Source organism: Centruroides sculpturatus, unplaced genomic scaffold (assembly GCF_000671375.1).
Source record: "Centruroides sculpturatus isolate CEXI.00-Female unplaced genomic scaffold, Cexi_2.0 scaffold783, whole genome shotgun sequence".
Taxonomy (NCBI): Eukaryota; Metazoa; Arthropoda; class Arachnida; order Scorpiones; family Buthidae; genus Centruroides; species Centruroides sculpturatus.
In genome coordinates this window covers 306,061-323,220 of record NW_019384930.1, presented here as the reverse complement: position 1 = coordinate 323,220, position 17,160 = coordinate 306,061, and the positions used below count along the sequence as shown (strand labels likewise).

The following is a 17,160-nucleotide window of genomic DNA, read 5'->3' as shown; positions in this document are numbered from 1 at the left end:
TCTGAATATAAATTAATTCTCAGTGACAAACGTTGCAACTTTTCTATTGAAAATTTGAAAAAAGTGCTTGTAATATACCGTTTTATGAAGCTAACTTTGGGAAACAGAGCGAATAAATATTGCAAAGATAATTGTTTGTCTACTTTTATGTTTGCATCATCTGAATACGTGCATTTTTGTTTAGAATACATATGTTAAATAAAAAATTCATCGTTCTGATAAGTAGATTAATTGTTTATTATGCAAATTTTGACCGCCTATTTTTTGTTTATAAAGTCTAAACGACGCAATTTAAGAGCTTATTTTAAGTGCCTAAAACGCCACTTTTGAGAGCCTATATGTCTGCTGTCTACTAATTATAAATGACTTAAACTTCTCTTTTCCTTTCATAAATAAGTTTGCATTCTAACTTTTTTACTTTCGCGATCCGGAAAAAAAGATCCCCTCTCAAGATTTTTTACATTTTTGTACTTAAACATCTTGAAACGTCGAAAAATGCAAAAGAATTCGGGGGTTGTAATTTCTGTTAATGTGTGAGAGTGGCACGATTTTCTTCACCCTTTTTGAAGCCTAATAACTCCCGTGATTTTTGTCGAAAATTTTTGAAATTTTACAGGATGGTTTGTTTATTAGAGGGATTGATGCTATAAAATTTTGGTGGTTAAAGGTCCAGGAGGTGAGGAGATAATGATAAGTGTGTATCACCAGTAGGGTAAAATTTAATGACGATTATACTCGTTATTAGCATTTACAATTTTTTATAAAACTCATTCCTACCCTCAAAATTAAGCTTTTTACCATTTTTATTTTTATTTAAAAAATATAAAAGTTTTTTAATAAAATATGATAATAGATGGCGCTACCAAAATTTTAAATGTTGCTTGGAAAGTTGAACAACTCGTTACTGGTTTATTTACAGTTATACTAAAAATATTTATATTTTTAGTTGTTTAAAACCCTTCTAAGTATAATCGAAAATTTACGATAAGCTTATACTTTCTGTGTCTATAAAAACTGCAAAAACAAAAATTCCTTCTAAATATTCCAAAATATATTACTTTTAGAAGAAAATTGTTTAACAAATATAAAAAGGATTTTATTTTATTTTATTTTGCTAAATTTTAAATAGCGTGGAAAATTTATTACGTACATAAGTGCGAAAAATGATTAGCTGACACCTTTGTGCCCACGCTCGAGTCTGACTCGAGCAGGTTCCATAGCGTTACAAATAAACGAATTTTTAGACCCTCTGGGAAATTTTTTGGATGTTTTTTAAGTCTCCAAATTTTTTCAAAAATTTTTTCCCGCGCGAAAAATTTTTATCGCGATTTTAATCTACCTTTAATGACGCATGATTAACGCTTAATTATTTTTTAATGGAATTTTTTTAATCAAATTTCATTCATCGTTCTAAAGTTGTAGTGCACGGATTTTACTTCGGTAAAGTTATTTAAAGCTAGTTTCTGATGTCAAAAACGACCTCCTATAGTTTTTTAATTTTTTTAATTAATAGATTTTATTATATATACGTTTAATTAAGTCGGGGGTCGTAAATCGCAATAAAAAACGTAATTTTTTAAAAATATTTAAAAATATACGGCCAGCAAGTATTCACCCTACTATAAACCCTTCGCCTCCTGTAAGTTTTATGAAAATGTTCCGCGAAAGACGATACCAGCTGTTCTCAAGGTCATCCAGCTGTAAACACAATTACTCATATGCATCATATTTCGCGGAAAGGCGAGACAATGGAAAATAATCTTTGAAGCTTTTTCTTCAAAATTAACGCATTTCTTTCGTTTTTTTTCAGTTTTAAGTATTTTTTATGTTTAATTAAAAATTCTATAAAAAAAAGTAGGAACAAAGGTGTTAGATTTTGCATCAATTATTCAAATAATATAATTATGCACTATAAAACTATTTTATTCATAAAAATGCAAATGAATAAATATTTAACGAAGACAGTAATTAAAGTACAGAGCTACTACATAATGTTCACAAAAATTGACTATTACTGTCCAAAGACAAACGTTATGATACCATACGGTACCATATTTTTTTCGTTTAAATACTTTCCATCAAGTGTGTTTTCAATCCTAAACATTTATTGTTTAATATAATCATGCCCGCAATTACGTACGCGTTTTCTAATGCCTAATGCTCAATTACATTAGTCCAGTTTAGTAGCCACTCCACGACGAATTTATTGGCTCCTATTAAACTTGCTCAATGTAATTATTTGGGCTAGTAAGTTGGTTTGACGATTTATCCGAGCGAATAAAGTTGAAAACCAAGCTACTCTTTTTGCGACTTTACGCTCTAACTAGGAAAATCTCTAAAGTAACGATTTTTAATAAAGTAGTTCAGGCGAAAATTATATTTGTTTCTATTCAGAAAAAATACTTGAAGATGGTGTGGAGGAAAACAAGAGAAGGAGAAACATATGAAAAAGTTAATCAAAGATTTCCCTTTCTCTTAGTCGCTATAGTTTGGTTAAAATTCGAAATGTGCATAAAATAATCTTTTTTGCAACGATTATAGTTACTTTTATATTAATTTTGCACTGCATCATTACGCCGATTAAACGGGCTAAAAATAGCTATGCGTAGTGGAATTACGCCACTGATAGCAACACTGAAGCGTATTGTACCCTGCTACTACCGAGTAATAAGAGAATTGCAAGCAATTTGGTTTGGTTTATTTGTTTACACGTGGCGATCTGTCTAGGGGGGGGTGTCTACGGGAAACTGAATCATATTACGTTAGATAACGAGAAGATAACCCGGAAAATCCTCCTCACCAGCTTGTTAGCCAAGCACGAAAACACGAAAGTTCGTGCCTGGCAAGTGAATTTATTAGCCCAGTGTAATTGGTACTCGCTGTGTGTGTGTGGGTGTGCGTAAACTCGTTCACTCTTTCGCGAATTAAAATATTGGCGAGTATCTAGTAAACATGCATAATGTAACTAAACCCTAGGTGCTTTATTTGTAAGAAACTCCCAATCAAATTCGGGCAATTTAGGTGTTTATAATAAAACACAGATAATGCAAAGACCATATTTAGTCTAAAAATAACTACAAAATTACATTTATCTTTATTACAGAATTTTAAAATATTTTATTAAGCTTCACTTCTTGTGCAATTAAATTAAAAACAAAATTTTACCGGACTGACTATTTGTGGTACCAATACTGGCACTACTGACACAGCAGAAAGTAAAATCAGACTGTTATTATGGATTATAGGATTTTCAATCCATAATAAATTTAATTATTCTCAATAAGTCTTTGATATTTTTATAATATTAATTTAATTACTATCTCCATTTTTCAAGTTTTAATTAAGTAATATGCTGTAAAATGATAGGAAAAATAAATCTTTAAAACAAATCAAAATCTTTATGTAGTGTCTTTAATAGATTTAAAGTACTGCATAAAAGTTTTCCTTCTAAAATATTATAGAAACTTTTAATACGTCGAAAGAAAATCTCGTTTAATTGACAGCATACTTCGATATATTCAGCTTTACTTAAGTTTTTCCTTTTTATCTTTGCTGCTGTTGACAAAACGAAGCTTAACATTAATCCTCAATAATGTTTACGAAGTTACATTTTCTATAATTAATTATTGTAGAGATTTTAACTTTATAAAAGCGAGTAAACTTTAAAATAATTACTTTTAGATTTTTGTTTTTTTTTAAATTTATACAAAATTAATGTTTCGCATTTGTTTTTATAACTAAATTCAATACTTTGAATACTTTTGAATTTATATTTTTGCTTCAATTTTGTACTTAATATTACTTTATCATGTCTACTTTAAAACTCCGCTTGTTACCGCTGGAATACACTTTCTATTATGACTATATAAAGTGCGGTATTTAAGTTTATATTCCTTACAGAATTATATAATTAAAACTGTGTGCTGAAGGAAATAATCTACATTTATTACTCTAACAAATGGGTAATAGAATGATTCGCTTTACGGCTTTCTCCAATAACTTATTTATGTCGTATAAGTGAAGCCTTCTATAAGTTTTATAAATCCGAATACGATTAAAAATGAGAGATTAAATTACATAAATGTTTAAAGCTACAAAATATTCTCCAAAATATAAAATAAAACACTACATTATATTGTATATAATAATCTATTACAATTTTGATTCAAATGTTTAATAATTAATTTTTACCACAATAATCCTCACCATGCCCATTGTTTTTCTCATTTCTGAAATAGATTTAACACGAACGTTCAAGATAAAAGACTCGATTTTAACTTGAAAGCCTTCTTTCGTTAGTAATATCCTACGAACAACATACCAGTTTCGAAGTTTATCAAAAACTGAATGGATAACACGTACAGTACAGTCCGTCGAAATGTCATATTAAGTGATTAAGTGATGCTCTTGAAAATTATGGCTAAGATTCCATATAGAATAAGAAAACTCGCGCTGGCCCAAAAAATATATTATTATTTAATATTATTTTCTCTCAAAGTCACGAAAATGATTCTGTACAAGACACAAAACTTCACATATTCACTTTTGTTTTCCAAATTTTACGACGTTCCGGAATTTTCCGGAAAAAACTTTCATCAAAAATCCTTTCTCGCTGCGATTTGTGCAGACGAAAGCGGCACATCCAGTCATACTCTAAGAATTGTTAAATTGTAAAATAAATTAAACTAAACAATAACTCATTACTTAACTACCAATTAAGTAATGAGTTATTGTTAAGAATTATCAGTATATAACAACGCGCATAAAACTGAAAAAAACTTAAGATTAGTACAAATAAACAGTATATCGTCATTCAAAATATTGTCTATATATTCTTAATATCATTAACCTTTGATTAATTTTAATTTGTTTGCAGGCAACGAACGTAGAGACGATAAAATTTATCCACGAAGCTTTTGCTCCAATCTAGCTAACACGTTGTTTGGAATAATAATGGCGGCTTAAGACCACTTGATCACAATAGGATTTCTCATTTTCCGGTCTTTTGCTTGTCCCGGGATATAATTAATTATTTTTAAGATATATAGATAAAGATTTTACATAGAAATTTTCACAAATAGAAAAAAATTATTAAAGTTTGTTGGAAACTGCTTACAACAAAAAATGCCTTTGAATTGAGTTAAAAATTTAACGAAAAAAAAAATGAAATTAGATCAAACTTCTAACTTAGAAGGTATTTCCGTTTTTTAAATAAAACATACACATAATACAAAATGTTATTGTAAATTTTTATAATAAGATTTTAAAAAGCAAAGATGGTCGATACTCCGATCACTCAATTTGATTGTTATTTTAGTAAAGAAAAGTCCTGCTAACGAGAATGCCCATTTCGATTCAATCGACGTGGGTGGAATCGTCTTTAATGCATTTAAGAGAAGATGGATGTTATGTGTTTTTTCATCCGTAGCCTGGAAGATTTCTAGTTGGTTTTCGAGATGCTTTACAGTACAGTATTTCTTTTGCCGCCTAGTATTCTCGATTTGTCTACCTCGGCTGCTTTAATAGCGGTATCGAGCTTACGCCCCGATAATTTGGCAGTTCGTTTGGCTTTAATAATCAGGTTTATGAATAAAAGCTTTTATACTTGCATACTTCGTACTCGTTTGTATCCTCGTCTAATTTGCACAATCTGGCGTAATGCAGTTATTGAAGCTACTGGGCATGGTTATAAATTAAGACAGCATAAGCACAATTATTCCAGATATTACAGGTTCTGAACAAGTAAAGAATTTTCAGATTCCTATCATAAATATTGATTATTCACAATCTGTGACATGCCATAACAAGTAAACATTTAAAAAAAACTAATAAGCGGGCTTAAAATTAATAAATACAAACGTATTCTGACAGTTTACGGGTTAATTATATTTTCCATTTTCAAAATATCCTCAACTTTAACACAAAATAAGAAAAAAGTGAATTTTTAAGAAATTTGCGGGATTTTCCGGGATATTTCCCGGGTTAAAAAACAGCCGGGATCCCGGAATCCCGTTGGAGAAACCCGTTAGATCGCAAATTGCCAGTAGAAAAGCGTTTCTTATAGGACCAGTATCTCATAGGCTCTAATAAAAAACGGGTTTAAAACGTCTCGATTTTAAGTACGTTTTTCGGTTATTAACAATGACTCGTTGATATATGCACTAGGGATTGTAAATTTACCGACTTTTTCATTTACCGGTAATTCGGTAAATGAAAATTAAAATACCGGTTTACCGGTAAATTACCGGTAAATTTTTTTCTTGAAAAATAAAATTAAGGTGATAAAAAATATAAGTCATTATGATTTCCATTTCACATTTTTATTTCAAAGATATCAAATATAAAAAGTATAAAAATTAAAGTGTTATTCTAAACAAACTATAATAAGAAATATAAAAATAAACAGAAATAAAATAATACAGAAAAATGAAAATACAACAGAAATAATATATTGTACCTAATACCATTTTATTGATTACCATTTATTAAAATTAACTTCTCAAAAAACTTAAATTATTTATAGTCTTATCTCCTAATTTTGATCTAATTTTTGTACAAAATAATCCAGATCCCGAGAATACCCTTTCTGATTCAACACTTGTTGGACGAATGGTCATTAAATTAAAATTAAACAAAAACTATCTCACATAAAATTAATAATGAGGTATATTGTTGCTTATAACAGTCGATCCCCCTATAACACAGTAGATACGTTCCGTTCTTTATGAATCAATTTTGTACGAGTCCTTGACAATCATAGCCCGACACGTGTCAAGTTTATGGACTACGGCTGTTTGAAAGGTTTTCTTCCATAAAATTAATCGATTCTAGACTAATTCGACTCAACATTTCCAAAACACGTATAATTTTTTTGGAAATAATCCGTATAAACTACGCTATAAACAAAAAATTGTAGGATTACTTACCGAGTGTGCATCATTCGACATCGCCGTTGCTCAAGCTTGTTTTCGTCGCGGAACAGCGCAGCAAACCGCGGCCGCGACGTGTGATGTTATTTTTCTGCGAAAACTTCGCTGAACTTTGGAGACATCATTAATATAAAAAATTTTAATCGCCGTTGAATAAGAAATGTTTCTTTCACAAGAAACGTATAAAAGTACAGTGCTGTATTAGACTTACGGTACGCAATTTACATAGGATAGGTACAGACGATAGTTCGCCTAAACTGTCCGTAGCGTGGCGCTGGACGGCGGAAAGTATATAAATAATTATAATAAAGTTACAATAAATTAAGTTAATATATAACTATATATACAGTACCTAATTTATATATAATTTTATGTACAGACGATACTAAACTCAATTTACCCGCCTAAACTGTCCGTAGCGTGGCGCTGGACGGCGGAAAGTAGTTCGGCTGCCCGATGACGTTATACATAATTATAGGAGTTTTTTTACCGTTGTTTACGGATACCGCCACAATTTTTTCGCCGTCTTATAGAATTGTAATTAAAAGAACTCGTCTTATAGGGGAATCTACTGTACTTACCTGTTTTTGTTTTTTTTTAATGTCTCTTTAGCCCATTTAAATATCTATAAACACAATATTTTCTACATAGAAATTTCTAGTATAGATTTTTTATTTACCGAATTACCGGTAAATTTCAAAAATTTACCGGTAAGTTTACCGAATGTGTTTTTGCCAATTTATCGGTTAACCGGTAAATCGGTAAACCGGTATACAATCCCTAATATGCACTCGTATTAACCGAGTAGAAAATATAGTCAACTCTAACATAATAGTAAGAGAGTTTGTGTTTCTTTAATTTACCTTTCTTTGCTTAAATAAAACTTTAAATAAGTTTTAATGTTAATATAAAATTATTCACAAATTAGAAGAAACAAAACGGCTTTATATTCTGTCCTTTTTTTACCAGTCAAGACTGTTGTGTACTGAAATATTGAAAAAGGACAAAATATAAAGACTTTGTTTTTTCTAATTTGTGAATAATTTTATATTGTCCTGGCCATTGTATTTATTAATTATTTTTTAATGTTAATTATGAATTTACTTTAAAACTTTGTAAATAAAAAATTATAAAAATGAATTTCTTAAAAAGAACACGCATTTACATAATTTACATAACAATTTACATTTGCATAAAACATTAAAAATAAATTATATCAATTATGGATGGCATGTTGGCTTTCAAATTAATTTTAATTAAAGAATTTACATCTTAATTATATTTTAGAAATATAAAAACAAATTTAGAAAAGGGATTTAAGATATTCTTTAGAAATTTCCAAAACAAAAATTAAATTATAATTCAAAAACAATAAAAATTGATAAATAATAATTGCAATAACGATTAAGAATACAAATGAATAAGGAAAAAATGCGTAAAAATAAAATAAAATAAAAAACAAGTACTAAAAGCTACATACAAAACGATTTAACAAATAAATTGTGTAGTACCTTTGTTTTTTCTGCGTGCCGACAGATGGTGCCACAGGTTTATCGAATTCTGTAATTGACAATGAAATTGTAAAAACTAATACAATAAAAACTTGTATAAGCCGGAATGCACGGACCAAATATTCTTTCCGTACAGGCAGATTCCTCTTTGAACAAGTTTTACTTTACATATATTTTCCCAGGAATCTATAATAACTTCTATTGATATGAATAATTTAAAGATTAATCGACGCAAATTTGGATTTAACATAAATTAATAAAATTCATATTATTTAAAGTAATTGTTCTGATTAATTTAATTAAAAATTCGAAATATTTTTCTGAAAATTTAAATAAAATTTTAAGTAAAAAAAAAAGAAAAGAAAAACATTTTAATAAAAGAATTGAGTCAATTCAAATTTGCAGAAAATAATTCAAAAGACAGGTTTCTTTCAAGATAACTCTTTTAAAAAAATGCTTTCCCCTTAGGAAAAAGTCTCCTATAATTGTTAGTAGTTGCAATATTTTTATCTTTATCGAGGTAATATCAGATTAATTATAATCTGATATTATCTCTTAACCAAATAATATCATTTTTAATCTGTTATAAATGGGTCAGTCACATTCTTTTTTTGTTTATATCGTTAGATAAATTTCTGAAATTTTATGGAAAAAGTTAAAAATTAGATTGCTTTAAATCGATTAGAATTGTTAGTTTTGAGAAAAATATTAATCAAATTTCTTTTCGTCAAGATACCATTTCAAATTGAAAAATCATATTTCTTATTCTGGAAAAGTTATGATTTGCTAGATTAAGATTCACTTATTCCAGATAATGCCGGATTACCCGGTAAGGCACATATGCCTAGGGCTTCGAAATTTGAAAAAATAAAGCAATTTTACCGTTTTAATTGTACTGTATATCATAATTTATAAATAATTCTTATAGCTACAATTACACGTTAGTTTATAATGTCGTACAATTATGTAGAGGACTCATAATTTTCTGTGCCTAGGGGCCTCGGAAGGTCTTAAACCATTACTGATTACAGACAACATTTCGATCCGTAATGTAATTTACGTCTGAAAGATAGGAAAATCTAACTCCGCTTTGAAAATTCTGATAGTCTACTAGCCTCAGGAATATAAGATTTCAATACCGCGCAGCAATCTTTATGTTTAAAGAACGAATAACTTACTTCTTTTCATATTTAGAATAAATATAAGTTTATATGTTATTGGTCCTAGTAATTCATTCCTTTATCGTAAATAGTAGAGAAATCGGGACCTTTGTAAATAAGTAAGTGAAGTAAAATCAAATAAGTAAGTCAGAGCCGGAAAAATAGATCACAATAACTAAATGGAGCACTAAATAAAACAATACTTAAACTTGATTTGTGGCTTGGTATTACGTGTCTATTTGTATTTACCTTGATCCTATTAATTGTTCTTAATTATATAATACAAGAAATAAATGACATTAATCTTGGACATTGCAGACGATCCGCTTTACTCTAGTAGGCTACTTGGATAAAGTGGATCGTCTGCAATGTCCAAGATTAATGTACAACGGTAAGTGGATCATCGCCAAAGACAAACGGATTACCTTTATGGAAGCACTAAATGCTCAGTAACTTTGTTTTTACTNTTTATTTTTAATATAATCTATTTTCTACGGATTGAAAAGATAAAATTGAGCATAAATTAAATAATAAATTAATATAACTAATTATAAATATCAGGTCATCAGTTACTTGTTCTAAATTGTTTATAATTGAAATAAAATAAATTTTATTAAAGACACAATAATCACAGTATATCACTTTATCCTACCTCTTCATGATCATGATCATGATCATCATCATCTAAGAGTATGGAATTAGGTCCATTTAGAACTTTCCCCTCAAACTGAAATGATCTCGTTCTCTCAATCTTCCTCTCTCGTTTTCCTATGTGTTGATACTGAAAGGAAAATTTGGGTAATCTACTTTCTTCCATTCTATTAACATGCTGTAAACATTTATACTGGTTTTTCTGTATTTCTTCCACTATATGTCTGATTTTCTCTTATATCATTGTTTGTTTGGTAATACCAGAAGTGGTCTCAAAAAGCTCATTTGAGTGGCCTCTAATTTTCTATTCTCCTTGTTATTCAGGATCCTTTTCTACTTTCATTAGAATTAAGATTATTAGTTTTACTATTAAAACAAGAAAATTATTATAGAAAAAATTAGGATAAAACTGTAATTAACCCAATAATTCTTAGAGTCTTCTGGCCAATTATTCTTCTTTATAAATTTCTTCTCAAATTTGCATTTTAGATTTTCTTTTGCATACATAAATACACACAAAATAAATTTTTAAAGTGCAAATTTGAGATTATTAAACTAAAATATGAATTTATTACGAGTTTATTAGAAAGATGTGAACGTTTACTGGTGCATACATTATTGATAATTACTGTTTATGATTTATAAACAGTTACTGTTACTATTACGGATAAATATAGGCTTTCACGTTCTAATTTAGACCTCGTAACTTCTAGTTACGCTACTAATTGTAAACAATTAAATATTATTGTTTTCGTACATAACAGTTACCGGTACAGTACATAGTCCTTAACTTATATAACAGGGGATGACAAACCTTATCACGGTAGGAGTCACATATCACTTATTAGAAAAACACGAGAGCCGCATCATCTGATGAAAAAGACTTTGAGGAAGTAGGTCCTGTAAACAGTGCTTTTTCGTTTAGTTCCATTACTTTGATATCACAATTTAATTTGCTATAGTGTCACAATATGTATTTTGCTTCAGGCTCCGTTATCTTCTGGGTGGCCCTGTAAGTATATGGGAGCCGCAATAAGGGTTTAGAAGAGCCGCGTGCGGTTCCATGTTTATATAATGCGAGAAAAATATTTTCGTTAGTGCTTTGTAAAGATACAAGTTCTTTTACGTTTTGATAACAAATTTTTAAAATAATTTGCTTATTTTAAATTATAATTTAATTATTTTTTTAATCTCTATAATTCAAAATTGTTATTTTCATCGCTATGATGTCATGATGCTGCGTTGATAATTACCTTAATTTAAATACAAGACATTTTCGTGGACGTGACACAATATGAACCGATAAAGCAAGAACAGAAACAAAGAAAATAATCCTATTCCGATATTCGATTCATGAAAATCAATAGGAATTACCATGAAAAATCAGTTTTCATCACAAAATCGATCGCACTGTTGTAAATAGAAAAAAAAAAAGGACTTTATCTCAAAAACTGTGCTTAAGAAACATCAGTTTAAGCGTTTCAACCAAAATCCCGATATGATTTTTGTAATAAAAAAATAATATCCCTTTATATTATGTTTTTTAGTGACAATAAAAGTATATGAAATGGCTTTATAGAGTTTCGGTTTGCTGAAATGAATCATTTATTTTTATAGCTCATCCCCAAATGACAGAACACGCGATAACAGAACGTTAGTAATGAGAATGAGAAACTTAAAAAAGGAGATTAATCTTAATAAATTTGTATATTTTTCTGTAATACAANATTAACTTTATTTTAAACTATATTAATATATTTATGTTATAATCTTTATTTTGCATTCTCTGGATAAAGAATTTTATTATCATACTTATTTATATAATAGATTATTATAATATATTTTACTATATGTTTTTAAATATTTCCAGATTGGTTTATATCTCAACTGTTTAGGTATGGAATCATTTGATGAGCTTTTAGAAATGGAATGCAAAGAAAACGTATCTTCGGATATGGTAATATTTTTAGATGTATTTTAATTATATTCTTTCATTTTTAATTTTATAAGATTTATAATTCTTCATATATTTTATTAAAATGGATGCTAAGTATTTGTATTTTGAAAATTCCAGTTTAAGAAGATACTTATATGTAAACCGACACATAATCCTATAAACATCATAAAAAATCCGGTAAATATAAATTTATTATAATATAATTAAATTATTAATCGTCATAAGACTATCATATGTAATAATTTTTATTTTTAGGAGCCAAATATTCTTGAAATAACACAATGTTTAGCGGCAAACTTAGCTCATGCTTATGAAGCTGATTAAACTAGACTGGAGCTATGAGTATTTTATCTTGTTTATGAGTTAATTTGATACGTTTTAATAAGTATTTTATGATTATAAGTCTTTAAATCATAACATATTTATTAAATATATTCAATTAAATATAAAAAAAAATAAATCACTGTGGAAGTTGCTAGAAAAAAATTAAATAAAAACCTGAATAGAAGAATAGTATCATCAATATCGTTTAATACACACAACAGACTCTTTCTTGGGTTTCCTCATAGAACATATTCATTTTCGTTCTACTAAATAGCAGATGTCTCCATTCCATTGACAGTCACGCTTGTCTGTTCGTGATACAAATGACCAACAAGATCGACACGCCTGTTTAGTGGCCAAAACCATAACTAAATCCCTCTGCCTTGGGCCTATTACGTGTGTATCAATGTGCAGTCTCATTTGTCGAAATGCAAAGAAGCGTAAAAATGGAGAAAGCATCACTTCTTTTCAATAAACCCAAAGAGAAAAGTTGATGCAGTATTTTCCTTTGACTTTTGCCAGGTGTTTAGCACACCAGTCCAGGTCTCTTGTAAATGAAACCAGATAAATATGTTCTTCACGCTTTGCAAGAACTCTTCAATAATTTGTTGATACCAGTTCCAAACTCTCTTTCATAGCTTTGTGGACAGAAAACAGGTAAAACTGTAGCCTAATAAATAAAATATTTTGTATCAAAAAGTTAAAAAAAATCAATTACGTATATATTAATCATGTGTATCAGAATTTGAATCTTAAATTAGCAATTATTAAATAAAATTTGACATATTTGTGCAATGCATTCATGAATTTCAAGGCTTCTTCTTCCTTAAATTTAATCTATTATTTGCAAGATATATTAATAAGATTTTAAATTATAAATTAAACGGCGATATAATATATAATAAATTTTCTGTAAAGAATTATAAAAAAATACAACTTATTTTAATGAATTCTTTTTATATTGCGCGATCATAAACGAACGGTATTGCGATGGTTCACAGTACGGTTCGAATATTTCTATAGCAGTTTATGACATTCAGTAGGGTAGTAGGGAAACTGTTTGGCATGTTCATCAAAGCATGACCACGTCAGACAAACAAAGCAAGCTGTACGTCCTCACTTGGAGTCGGCACCTTTTCTACACTGAGAGTACCGGTCACGGCTGTCAACACGAGATGCGCGCATTGTTGGCTTGATGATATAAACGAGCACGACGTAGTCACACCTTGTTAGTGGTCCTTTCCGTAACTAAATTCTTATGTGGCAAAGAGAGCCTAGCGAACCATTTCAAGCCTATTACATGTATATCAAGGGATGGTTGTTATTTGTCCATGTTCAGAATACTGTAAAACTATTGAGAGAGACGTGTTGTTGAAGCCATGTATTGAAAGAAAACAAAACTACTTAAAATTTGAAAATATAAAAGTGATAAATAGATGCTTTTCCTTACAATAATTGTTACTACTTTCTTTATAAAGTCTAATTTGTGTATGACAATTTACAATACTTATTCACAAAGTATACAAAAGTCAATAAATTTATACGTCCTTTAAATATTTAAGTTAAATTTACATTACAGAAATTATAAATTTAAAGATTATTCTACATTACATATTAATTAATACTGTTTATAAATTAATATAAATAGTTAAATAGTCAATTCCTTTATGTAAATATATGATATTAGTAATGAGAAACTTCTAAGATTAAGTAACTTGGCGCAGAAACGTACTTCATAAATGCATAATAAGACAATTTAGTAAACAAGAAAGCAAATACTTATGATCTTGTTTACTAATTTGCATCTTGTTATGCAAAAAATATATAAATTACGCTGGCAATTCCTCGCTTTCAAGGACATTTTCATCATCTGCATAATAACATCGAACTCAGAAAATACTTAACTGAGAAGTTTTAAGTTTCTAATATTTCCAAAACAAGAGGTTTTATACAAACATTCTTAATATAAGTTCCGAAACGAAGCAGCAGATAAGTATAAATGTAAGTAATAAATAAGTATAATTATTTAAGTGTTTTTCAATAACTTATTATTAAAAAAATGTAAATAAAACCAATTCATTAATGAACTTCTACTACCTATTGTATTAAAATTAACATTTTTATTTTCTTTAATTCAGCTTTTAGTTAAGTTATAATCAAACCTCTAAATAACGGCCACTGACGGGAACAGAAAAAAATGGCCGTTGTTTGGAGGTTATTTTTGTATGCATTTCAAAAAGAAACATGGCCGTCGTTTACAGGTGGCCGTTATTAGCGAGGTTGCGGCCGAAGTTTTCATCTGTAAAACGTGAACGTGGAACGTCGAGCGCCGCTTACAAGAAGCGGCGCTCGACGTTCGACGTTCACGTTTTACAGATGAAAACTTCGGCCGCAACCTCTCTATTGTAGCTTCGAATGTATTAGTTTCTTATTTGATTTAATATGCAAACATTTTATGATATTAATGTGTAAATATATAAACATTCTGTAAATAAATTAATTTTTATATTTGATTTATAATTTAAGTAAAAGTGTTTTTTTTCCTTTTAATTGTTTCGTGTTTTCTGTTTTGGATTAACTGCATAACCTAATTTATCAATTGCTACAGAATTTTTAAGTAACGAATTTAATTAAAATTAAATTCATATGCAATAAACATTTAAATATGGATTAGTAAATTAATTAATTTTTTATTAAAAACACCCGCAGGCTAATGTATACCCGAAATGGTCGAAATTAATATTAAATTCTTAATTATTACGAAAATAATTTAAATTTAGTAAACATTTCGACTGTTTTCTTAATTTTTTTTTTGTTTACTTAAATTATTATTTAATTGATATATTTACAATTTAAAAAGTAAGGAACAATTAAATATGTATTTAAATTGATTTGAAAATGAAATAAAAATTAAACAAAAATGCATATTTAAAACATTAATACTGTACTATAATTTTATAAATTAATATAGGCCTATATATAAGAATAAACAATAATAACTTAAAAATAAACAGACTAAACGTAATTTAATATCCAGTAAAAATAAAATAAAATACAAATAAAATTAGGTGCTGACGAATTAAATTTTACTTATTGATTTATTTAAGAATCAATAAGTTAAAATGTGAAATTAAATTTATATACAGTATTTTGTTTTTGTGTAAGCTCTTTTTTCATATGAAAGTGTCTTCCAGATGAAAAAATTAAAAAAAAAAAACTAAAAAGAAATTTTTTAAATGGAAAGAAAATTAAATGTTTTCGTGCTCTTTTCTAAGGATAATAGAATCCAAATGTAACTGCGAGTGTCCTTGTTCGTGACGTAGTTACAAACTGTTGTAATGATCTCTTCTAAGAAATATCTAATGGACTTTGTAATAACGTCATTCACATTAAATGATTAAAGTATCTTCTTTCATGTATTATTTGTTTATTGTTGTATTTCGTTTCCGTAAACACGTTTCCTTAATATTTTATTCATATAATAAAAATGTATTACATTATTTATTACGCATTAACCTGATTTTCCTACACAGTATATAGTGACCAAATTATAAGTATTCGGCCTTCAATTCACGTAAATATTGTCTTATGATAATATATTTTCTTATAACATAAATCTTTAATTTCAACATCAGATTTTTATGAATTTATTTTCGTTAATTGATTCAATTATACTAGAAAAACGGTGTATATTATAATATTAACACGTTTTCTTTTGTAAATTAAATATCTTTCGAATTGTAATAACGTTCTCATTTGTAAATTATCAACGTGCTGTGAGTTTATTAAGTATATTAATCATCTTCTGTTAATATAAGGAAGTTATATTTAACAGGAGGAGTTAATAATGTATAGAAAGAGATAATAATGTGATCTTTGTATAAGTAATGTTTAATATTTAATTATTTATTAATTTGTATTCTTGCTAAATAGTTGTTCAATAGAAAAGTAGTGATGTTGTTTGAATTATAATTACATTAATATAAATTGAAATGAAACGTTTTAAGAATTAATAAAATACGTAATGACTACGTAACCTATAGGAATACGTAAAATATGTTACGTAGCTTATAGAATAGTTCTTGAATTATTATATTATTTTACATTGCATAGATCTAACGAATTCCTACCATTCCAATTTAATTTAATTATCGTAAAATCTTTTATTTTTATTAAATATTAGCATAGTGAATGGTAAATTTCGGAAGAGAACGGAACTAAAATTTGGAATGTATCGATTCGTTTCGTGCTCCGTCACACAATAACACAATTATATAACACAAGAATTGTAATAAAGACAAAAAATAAGATTAAAAAATTATATTGCATCGGCCGGGAATCGAACCCGGGCCGCCCGCGTGGCAGGCGAGCATTCTACCACTGAACCACCGATGCTTGCAACCTTTGCTTTCCCTGTGTCTATATGTACTGTACCGATGCAGTCACTTGCTACAGACTGGTTGTGACGTATACGAGTTATCCGCGTTATCGATTGGATTACTGTTTATAATTTTCCTTTACTTTCAGACATGAAATTACTACGTATATTTTAATATTCTTATTTATCAAGCTATAAAAATTTTTAAAATTGCAAAACATCACAAATTAATTTTTTTTTTAAATTGTAC

General features: G+C 28.3%; 1 long non-coding RNA gene and 1 other non-coding gene across 2 annotated transcripts; one reads left to right on the top strand and one right to left on the bottom strand.

Annotated features, from left to right (window-relative positions):
• The first annotated feature begins 12,121 nt into the window (after positions 1-12,121).
• LOC111631952 lies at positions 12,122-13,200 on the top strand. Its single transcript, XR_002757785.1, has 3 exons — positions 12,122-12,208; positions 12,326-12,385; positions 12,464-13,200. It is a non-coding gene; the product is annotated as an uncharacterized LOC111631952 (long non-coding RNA).
• Positions 13,201-16,856: 3,656 nt separating this feature from the next.
• Positions 16,857-16,927, bottom strand: Trnag-gcc. The gene has a single exon. It is a non-coding gene; the product is annotated as a tRNA-Gly (tRNA).
• Between the last annotated feature and the right edge of the window lie 233 nt (positions 16,928-17,160).